The sequence below is a fragment of the Aegilops tauschii genome, chromosome 7 (assembly GCF_002575655.3).
Source record: "Aegilops tauschii subsp. strangulata cultivar AL8/78 chromosome 7, Aet v6.0, whole genome shotgun sequence".
NCBI lineage: Eukaryota > Viridiplantae > Streptophyta > Magnoliopsida > Poales > Poaceae > Aegilops > Aegilops tauschii.
The window spans coordinates 422685739-422696948 of NC_053041.3; positions in this window are offsets into that span (position 1 = coordinate 422685739).

An 11210-nucleotide genomic window follows, 5' to 3' on the forward strand; every position below is an offset into this window, starting at 1 on the left:
TATATTATCAATCTTGGATGTTTTATAATCATTTTATAGTCATTTTATACCATTTTTTGGTACTAACCTATTGACATAGTGCAAGTGCCAGTTGCTGTTTTCTGCATGTTTTTTTACATCGCGGGAAATCAATATCAAACGGAGTCCAAACGCAACGAAACTTTATGGAGATTTTTTTTGGATCAGAAGGGACATAATGGGCCCTGGCTGCGCCTGGGGGGTGCTCCGAGGAGAGCACAACCCACCAGGGCGCGCCAGGAGGCCCAGGCGCGCCCTGGTGGGTTGTGCCCAATATTCCCAAAACCCTAGGGGAGTCGGCGAAATATTGATCCAGCCGCCGCAGAGTCCAGAACCACCAGATCAAATCTAGACACCATGTCGGATGGGGTTCACCACCTCCATTGGTGCCTCTCCGATGATGCATGAGTAGTTCTTTGTAGACCTTCGGGTCCGTAGTTAGTAGCTAGATGGCTTCCTCTCTCTCTCGTTTGATTCTCATTACAATGGTCTCTTGGAGATCCATATGATGTAACTCTTTTGCGGTGTGCCTATTGGGATCCGATGAACTTTGAGTTTATGATCAGATCGATCTTTTTATATCCATGAAAGTATTTGAGTTACTTTGATCTCTTATATGCATGATTGCTTAAAGCCTCGTATTTCTTTGATATTTGAGTTTTGTTTGGCCAACTTGATCTATTTATCTTGCAATGGGAAGAGGTGCTTTGTAGTGGGTTCGATCTTACGGTGCTTGATCCCAGTGACAGAAGGGGAACCGACACGTATGTATCGTTCCTACTAAGGATAAAACGATGGGGTCTATCTCTACATAGATAGATCTTGTCTACATCATGCCATCGTTCTTATTGCATTACTCCGTTTCTCCATGAACTGAATAAACTAGATGCATGCTGGATAGCGATCGATGTGTGGAGTAATAGTAGTAGATGCAGGCATGAGTCGGTCTAGTAATCTTGGACGTGATGCCTATGTAATGATCATTGCCTGGATATTGTCATGATTATTTGAAGTTTTATCCATTTCCCAATAGTAATTTGTTCACCCACCATTTGCTATTTTTCTCGAGAAAAGCCACTAGTGAAACCTACGGCCCCCGGGTCTCTTTTTCATATATTTGCCTTTGCGATCTACTTTTCCTTTGCATTTATATTCAGATCTATTAAACCAAAAATACAAAAATACCTTGCTGCAATTTATTGTTATTTATTTTATTTGGCGTTCGATCTATCAATCTACTACAATTTTATCTCACATCCGTTTGCCTATCTTGAGGCGCCGTACCTGAGGGAGTCCTGGACTAAGGGGTCCTCGGGCGTCCGGCCTGTTATCCATGGGCCGGATTGATGGGCTGTGAAGACACGAAGGCCGAAGACTGTACCCGTGTCCAGATAGGACTATCCTTGGCGTGGAAGGCAAGCTTGGCGATCAACTATGAAGATTCCTTTCTATGTAACCGACTCCATGTAACCCTAGGTCCCCCTCAGTGTCTATATAAACCGGAGGGTGTAGTCCGGAAGGAATATTCTGATTACCATAGTTATACGGGCTAGACTTCTAGGGTTTAGCTGTTACGATCTCGTGGTAGATCAACTCTTGTAATACTCATATTCATCAAGATCAATCAAGCAGGAAGTAGGGTATTACCTCCATAGAGAGGGCCCGAACCTGGGTAAACATCGTGTCCCCTGTCTCCTGTTACCATCGACATTAGACGCACAGTTCGGGACCCCCTACCCGAGATCCGCCGGTTTTGACACCGACATTGTTGCTTTCATTGAGAGTTCCACTGTGCCGTCGAGGAAAGGTTCGATGGCCCCTTCGATCGTCGATAGTGACGCTATCCAAGGAGAAACCTTCCTCCCCGGACAGATCTTCGTATTCGGCGGCTTCGTACTGCGGGCCCGCTTGGCCATCTGGAGCAGATCGATAGCTACGCCCCTAGCCACCAGGTCAGATTTGGAAGCTTGAACTACGTCGCGGATATCCGTGGAGACTTGATCTTCAACGAAATTGAGACCGCGGCGATCGCTCCCCCTCGCTCCGATAAACATGACTTAAATCTGTCATCGTACCACATTCAGGAGATGGTTCCTGTAACTGCCACGGCCTTAGATCCAGAGCAGATCGCGCCATCCGAGGCCACAAAGTCTGCGGCGTTGGAGCCGCACACAGACTCAACACCTTGCAATATCTGCGTCAACGGAATTCTGGACTCGTTTCCGGCTATAAGTTCCGAACCACGTACGCCTGCGGACACCGAGCTGGATCGGTTATCGATCTTCGAGTTCAGCGCCGCAGACATCTTCCAACACTCGCCCTTGGGCGATGTGGTAAATTCATTAGAGAACCTGTCCTTGGCGGGGGACTCACAGCCGAACTATGTCCGGTTCGAACTAGAGGCTGATGATGGAGAATTTCGCTTCCCACCCGCCACCCACTTCGTAGCCACTGTCGAGGACTTAACCGACATGCTTGATTATGGCTCCAAAGACATCGACGGTATGGACGACGATGATGACAAGGAGCCAGGCCAAGACCCGCCATTCACTGGACGTTGGACGGCCACCTCTTCGTACAATGTGTACATGGTTGACACACCTAAAAAATCTAGCGACGATGATAAAGAAGACCCAGTTGCGAATAAACCTCCTGAGACACAGTCCAAGCGCCGGCGCCCTAAATGCCCCTCTAAGTCACGTCGCTCAAAAGACAGCAACACTGGCACCGGAGAAAATAGTACTCTATACGACGCCGAAAATAATGAAGACCCTGTTGGAGCAACATCCGAACAGGAGGAACAAGAAAACGGGCAAGTTAACCCTGATAAACAGGCCATGCCCAACAACTCGGATGACGATAGTTATTGTCCACTCTCTGAGGATGAGGAGAGACTCGGCAACAAGGATTTCATCGTGCCTGAGGCACCCCTCGAGCAGGAGCGCTTCAAGCGCCAGCTAATAGCTACTGCAAGAAGCCTGAAGAAGAAGCAACAACTGCTTCAAGCTGATCAAGATCTACTCATTGACAGATGGACTGATGTCCTGGCAGCCGAAGAATACGGCCTCAAGCGTCCAGCCAAGAGTTACCCGAAGCACAGACTGCTACCTCAGTTCGATGAGGAGGCGCCAGAACCTGTACCACTCTCGCGCAATGCGGAACGACCACCACGTGGCCGGGACAGTGCGGTGGACCGACCACCCCGCGGTCAGGATAAAACGGCAACTCAGGCCGAATAGCAGCCCGCCCCACCGCCTCATAAAAACAGAGACAAAACAGCTCGGGACTATACATACGACCTTCGGCAGGACCTGGACAGTAGAGCAGGACATACTAGATCAATCTACGGATCGCGAGGACGCTTTTCGACTCGCGACGACGGCTACCTATTCGGACGTGACAAACCTAGTCACGCCCGGGCCGATAACCGTAGGCGGACTTCATCGGAGGTGCACCGCGACGCGGCCCGATATAGAGGTGCCGCACACCCTCTTTGCTTCACAGATGAAGTAATGGATCATGAATTCCCCGAGGGGTTCAAGCCCGTCAATATTGAATCATACGACGGAACAACCGATCCCACAGTATGGATCGAGGACTTTATTCTCCACATCCATATGGCCCGTGGAGACGACCTCCACGCCATTAAATACCTCCCACTAAAGCTCAAAGGGCCAGCTCGACACTGGTTAAACAGCATGCCTGAAAATTCCATCGGCAGCTGGGAGAACTTGGAAGAAGCTTTTCTTGACAACTTCCAAGGTACTTATGTCCGGCCACCAGACGCCGATGACCTAAGTCACATAGTCCAACAGCCTGGAGAATCAGCCATAAAATTCTGGACTAGGTTCATAACCAAGAAGAACCAAATAGTTGACTGTCCGGATGCCGAAGCCCTAGCGGCCTTTAAACATAGCATCCGTGACGAATGGCTCGCCCGCCACCTCGGCCAAGAAAAGCCGAAGTCTATGGCAGCCCTCACGGCACTCATGACCCGCTTTTGCGCGGGTGAGGATAGTTGGCTGGCTCGTAGTAAAAACACAACCAACGAGGCAGGCCCCTCTGAGGCCAAAAACAGCACCGGCAAGCTCTGGCGCAATAGACAGAAACGCCGAAGTAATGGCAATAACACCGATGACACTGCAGTTCACGCTGGATTCAGTGGCTCCAAGTCCGGCCAGCGGAAGAAGCCTTATAAAAGGAACAGCGAGGGACCATCCAGCTTGGATTGCATACTCGATCGTCCGTGCCAGATACATGGCACCCCAGACAAACAAGCCAATCATATCAACAGAGATTGCCAGGTTTTCAAGCAAGCCAGCAAGTCAAATGCCGAGAGCAAGGAAATGGAATCGCAAAGCAAGGACGACGACGAAGAGCCCTGGCAGCCGAACACTGGAGGGCAGAAAAAGTTTCCCCCTCGAGTCAAAGCGGTGAATATGATATATGCTACACACATCCCCAAAAGGGAGCACAAGCGCGCACTTAGGGACGTCCATGCGGTAGAGCCTGTCGCCCCAAAATTCAATCCATGGTCGTCATTCCTGATCACCTTTGATCGTCGAGATCATCCAACTAGTATTCGTCATGGCGGTTCAGCCGCACTGGTCCTCGACCCAATCATCGACGGATTTCACCTGACACGAGTCCTAATGGACGGGGGTAGCAGCCTCAACCTGCTCTATCAAGATACATTACGCAAAATGGGCATTAATCCCTCACGAATCAAGCCCGCAAAGACTACCTTTAAAGGAGTCATACCAGGTGTAGAGGCCTGTTGCACGGGCTCAATCACACTGGAGGTGGTCTTCGGTTCCCCGGACAACTTTCGAAGTGAAGAGCTAATCTTTGATATCGTCCCCTTCCGCAGCGGCTACCACGCACTGCTCGGACGAACCGCGTTTGCTAGATTCAACGCGGTGCCACACTATGCTTATCTCAAGCTCAAGATGCCCGGTCCATGCGGCGTCATGACAGTCAATGGAAACACGGAATGCTCCCTCCATACAGAGGAGCACACAGCCGCCCTAGGAGCAGAGGTACAGAGCGGCCTTCTCAAGCAGAACTATAATCCGGCTGCCGAGCCCCTGGACAACGTTAAGAGGGTCCGGACTACACTGCAACAGGACAACTCAGCTTGTCAAGAGCTCGATTAGCAATTCGGCCTCTGTCCCAGCCCTGATGAGGGAGTGGCATTCGTACCGCGCATACATAACTACGCGCCCAAAATCCCATGGGTATGGACGGAGGCATAGCTAGCTCGCGATCCACAGTGCGGCTCGACCGACCCTAGGATTCGCGTACCTTCATTTTTTCTTTTTCATTTCAGGTTCTTTCTCTCTTTTTGAGGTTTCTTCTGACAACCTGTTCGTCGGACACACCAAGGAGGCAAGGAGCTTTGGCGTACAAGGGAATCCCTAGGTGGCCTCCGCTAACGATTGCTATACCTATTTTACATACCCGCACGTAGCTCGCACTTGGTCTTGGCATGTTAAATAGACTTTCTTGCTTATCGTATTACATGTACAAGTATGCCTCGACGTATTAATCACATTACAAATAAAGGGTAGCGTCAGCTTATTAGTTAATTTCCCCCTTTTTCCTTTATATTTATTACTCATTGAACACGTACACTCTAGTACGTATTACTGCGCCAGGGGCTTCATCACGCCCCGCGTTACGGCAACAAAAGTCCGTACACTTTTACAGTGCAGTTCGGCACCCCGAACTTATAGCATTATATGCATCGGCTCCGAATCATGTCTTTGGTCAATAGTTGGGTTGCCCGGCTCCTGTGCTTACTACCTTACGTTCCGCTATATCGGCTAGGGTAGTAAAGGGAGAACTACTGCGATTGTGTCCTGGTTCTTCCGAACGAGCACCTCAGTAGAGAAAGCCAAAAACTGACTGTCATGATGCGGCGAGAGCTGGTCAGCTGTTCGAGAGGTCTCAAATCCCTAGAGATTTTTTCCGCTTTATGCGAGGAATCGGTTTTTCTCCGATTAGGCGTGTATAGCGCCCTTAGTTCGGCCTTTCAAACACCAGGGGCTTCGCCAAAATTTTCATTGTCAAACTCCTATGGCTAAGTGAGGGTGATAAAGGCTGTATAGTCTGATTGCCTTGTTCGTTGCGCTAAACACCTCCTTTAAGGACCAGAATGTGGAGTAAAGAGTGTTTAGATTTATCCCGAACACCCCCATACTATCTACATGGGGGCAGAAGCCGACGACTGGTCAACCCTCAGATTTTAATAAATGGCCGCACATGAGGTAAAATTTCATTACAAGCATCATATTACATACCGATCTTGTTTCATATTATAGGACAACCCGAATGTTTTCATGGGAATATCACGTCCTTCGCACATTGCTCCGCCACAAGCGGGATCCCTCCAGGACACTATCATAATACAGCTCGGGCCGACGATGCTCCTTGCCCTCTAGCGGCCCCTCGGTCATCAGCTTCTTGGCATCCAGCTTCGCCCAATGCATCTTGACACAGGCAACTGCCATCCGTGCACCTTCAATGCCGACCGATCGCTTCACGGCTTCGAGCCGTGGGCAGGCACTCACAAGCCGCTTCACAAGTCCGAAGTAGCTGCTGGGTATGTGCTCGGCAGGCCACAACCAGACTATTAGGTCCTTCATGGCAAGCTCGGCCCACCGGTGCAGCTCGACCAGCTGTTTCAGCTGGTCACTAAAGGGCACCAGATGTTCTGGTCCAAGATATTGAGACCAGAATAGCTTCTCCGTAGACATCCCCTCTTCGGCTTGATAAAACTCGGCAGCATCTGATATGCTGCGCGGCAGATTCGTAAACGCCCCTGGACAACCCAAATTCGGGTATGTACAAAGAATGTTTCCTTCGCATACTTGCTTTGCGTAGCGAAAGACTTACCTGCCGCAATCTTCTTGGCCGCCTGAATCTCCTGGAGGGCGCTCTGGGCTTCGGCTCGGGCATCCTGCACGCTCTGGTGGACCTTCGCAAGTTCGGACTCTTGCGTCCTAAAATTGCGCTCCAAGGACTCGAGCTTCTCGACGGCGTCCTGGAGCTCTTGCTGGGCCTTGTTAATCAGGGCCTCATGCTTCTCGCGCGCGGCGTGTTCCTTGACCGCTTTGTCCTCGGCCTCGGCTAATGCCTTCTTGAGGGCTGCCACCTCGGTCGTGGCCCCTAATAAAGTTCATGACACTTTAGTCTGCACGAACTATTCATCCTTATTAAATGTACACGCAGGTTACTGCATACCTTGGCTATGCTCCAGCTGCTTCTTCACGAGGCCGAGCTCTTCCTCGGCCCGCTCCAGTTTCTGCTTCAGTCCGGAGACCTCTGCAGTATGAGCGGTAGCAGCCCACGGCGATGCCTGCTTATTCACATAGATACCTTATGTTAGACTCCTGCGAAAATTATTTTTGATCCTTTGTTCGGCTTTTTCTTTCCAAACACCGAACAGAGCATCAGAGGCTACTGTCTACACTGTGATATTCTTCCTATAATTAATTTACTCACCTCAAAGCCTATTAGAAGGCTAGCGCATGCTTCGGTCAGTCCGCTTTCGGCGAACTGAACCTTTTCGATCACCGTACCCATAAGGGTACGGTGTTCATCCACAATGGAAGCGCCTCACAGCGTTTCCAGCAGATTATCCGGTGCCTCTGGTTGGACAGAGGTCACTGGCGGAATATGCACACCTCCTCCTTTCAGGGAAGGCCGTTCGCTGGACTCCGGAGCCGTGAAGGTCTCCGGAATGGTATCCGGCTGAGGGCCGAATGGAACCCGGCCCCCATCACCAGTCCCCATGGGGGCTTTTTGTAACGCCCCGAGACCGACGCTTCAGAAGCCTTCCAGTTTTTCCTTGTTGTCATGTGTCTCGTTTGTTTGTTGCATTCATTATCGCATCATTCGCATTGCATCAGCACTCCATTGCCGTAATGTTTTTAAAACTTGCATCCGCTAGTAGTTGCCGCGTCCCCCCTTGCTTTCGTTGACCATTTCGAGGCCCACCTTTTTCTTCGTTTGCCCTCTTGCCTAAACCGGAGTCTCTCTGTACAGTGCTCAAATCTCTCGTGCGCGTCCGAAAGCTGTCCCGAATCTGACCCCTCAGTCGTAACTGTTGAGTCTGGATCAACCCTGAAATACCACAATACTTCTTTCTTTTCTTCTTTTGACTACCCAATTGACCCGGAGCCGTCCGATGGCGATCGGACGCACCTAAAACTCCTCCGCCTGCTATATATAGAGACCAACCCTAAAATTTAGGGAGATGTCCCATCCTCCCAGCCAGCCACCGCCGCCACTCTCTCCAAAATCTCCCTCGGGATCCTCCCAGATCCCATCGACCAACCACCGCAGCCTCCTCCCTCTGCCTCGCGCGTCCGATCTAGAGGAGTGGAGTTCCTCCTCTGATCGATCTCCCTTGTGACCAAATCCATCGATCCCCCCTCCAACCTCCTACCCGAGCACCCAACCAGCAGCTCCTTCTCGCCCCGTACCCGCTGCAGCCGCTCCACGACGGCTTGTCCCCGCGCAGCCCGTGAGGCACCGGCCTCCTCGTCTCATTGCTGCCTCGCGGGACCTCCTTCCCCTCGTCGGAGCCACACATCGGTGACCCCAGGACCGTCGCCTTCTTCTCCCCGTCTCTCCCTTCTTCCCGTGCGTCTCTCTCTCTCTCGCTCAGTGCCCCCCTCTCTCTCTTCTCTGCCAAGGAGAAGGAACCATGCCTTGGACGCCAAGCTCCGCCGCCGCTGTCCTCGCCCGGATCCCCGTCGCCCGCACCTGCCTCGTCGCTGCAACCCCGCATCCTCTCGTGCTTCCATCGTGCCGCCGCGAGCAGCACCAGCGCTTGCATCCCCGCCGGCCTTCGGCCCTGCAGCTGCCTTCGTCCGCGAGCACCCGAGGCCCCGTCCTCCCGAGCACTCCTGCGAGTGCAGTTCCGAACCCCGCCGTCCTCGTCTTCTCGCACGGTCAACCGCCTAGAGCCTGACCTCGTGCGCCACCTCCTCGCTCCCCTCATCAGCCCGAAGCCTCCACCGCCACCTCCTCTACTTCCGGGGCCCGAGCGTCCTCTCGTCCAGGAGCACGAGCCCCTCGGCACCACGCCACCCCGGCGAGCCTGTCAGCCGGCGACCTCGACCTCAGGCCGGCCCCATCGCGCCTTCTCCCTCGGTCCCTCCTCCTCGCTCTCTCTCTCACACATCTCTCTCTCTGTACTTGCCGCAGCAAGGAAACACTGCCGCCAAGTACTTGCCGGGAGCGACACCGCCCGAATCTGGCCGTCTCTGCGTTGCCCACTCGTTCCCCTGCTTCATCAGAGCGCGATGCCATGTCGGCGCCTCCCGCATTGTGCCTTGTCGCCTGCTGCCTCCTCTCACCACCGCCGTACAGCCGACCGCCATGGCACCTTGCTCGAGCTCGTCGTCCCCTGCGCCTCAAGTTCCTCCTGCCGGAGCCCCAAGTCCGCCTCTGCCCCGCGCCACGTCCTGCGCCCCTGCTTTGTCTCGGTGCGGGAGGAGCAGAGAGCCAGCGCCAAGCCCCCCCTGCGTTGACCCGTTCAAGCTCCAGCGTGGCCAGCCTCCTGGGCCGCAAGCACGCCCGAGACCCAGATCTGTGCCGCTTGGGCCACCTCCTCTTAGCTGGGCTTGGCCCATGGGTGAGCTCCCCACAGCTCCTCTCTGTTGGCCCAACATGCACTAGATTCGGCCTGCCATGTTTTTTTTCTACTCTGGACGAATTTCTCTATTATCCAGGAGTTTACAGTTTTACAGAAAACCCCCTGTTCTTCATGCATTTAATAACTAATAAACCGTGCATCGGATTAAAATGATTTAAACATGTAAAATGCTTAGAATTTTGTGTAGATTAATAATATGCTGCTTACATCCTTGTTTAAAATGTTTAAAATGCTGCTTGCATTTATGTTGCTAAATGCCATGTTAAAATGATTTATTCCATAACTAAATAACCGTAGCTCGGATTTTAATAAACTTTATATGTAAATGGGGTAGAAAATGCATAGATTAATTTGCTGCACTTTATTTTGCTGTTTAACAACATTAAAATTGTGTTGATGGCAGAACAGTACAATAACCAAAATATGCATATGAGGATTTTCCGTAATTGTTGTTTCTTGTTCCGGCCTCATTTAAATTGCCCAAAATAGTTAGTTTACTTATGCTTCACCCTCTTGCCATGTTTAATAACATTTAATATTGTTGGGTACATAAACAAGAGCGAACTAAATAACTCGAATGTGGTGTTTCGTCAATATGCAACTCGTGGCATATTGAGCTCCACTTAATTTGTAGTATTGTTTGTTGCACTTTGCCATGCCATGCCTCTTTAAACCGGACATGCATCATACTTGATTGTGCATCATGCCATGTGTATGTGGTGGTTGTTTACTATGTTGTTTGTTTCTTTCCGGGTTGCTTCTCTCGTTAGCTTCGGTTTCATTCCGGAGTTGTGAGGATTCGTTCGACTACGTCCTTTGTCTTCTTCATGGACTCGTTCTTCTTCCTAGCGTGATCTCAGGCAAGATGACCATACCCTCGAAATCACTTCTATCTTTGCTTGCTAGTTGTTCGTTCTATTGCTATGTTGCGCTACCTACCACTTGCTTCTCAAGCCTCCCAAATTGCCATGAACCTCTAACCTTTGTCACCCTTCCTAGCAAACCATTGTTTGGCTATGTTACCGCTTTTACTCAGCCCCTCTTATAGCGTTGCTAGCTGCAGGTGAAGATGAAGATTGCTCCATGTTGGATTATGTTTATGTTGGGATATCACAATATCTCTTATATTATTAATGCATCGATATATTTGGTAAATGGTGGAAGGCTCGGCCTTATGCCTGGTGTTTTGTTCCACTCTTGCCGCCCTAGTTTCCGTCATACCGGTGTTATGTTCCTTGATTTTGCGTTCCTAACGCGGTTGGGTGATTTATGGGACCCCCTTGACAGTTCGCTTTGAATAAAACTCTTCCAGCAAGGCCCAACCTTGGTTTTACATTTGCCTCACCTAGCCTTTTTCCCTTGGGAGTCGCGCATCCCGAGGGTCATCTTATTTTACGCCACCGGGCCAGTGCTCCTCGGAGTGTTGGTCCAAACTAGAGCCACTTCAAGTGCCACCTCGGGGAAACTTGAGGACTGGTTTTAGTTGTACGTAGTGTTCATCCGGTGTGTCCTGAGAACGAGGTAC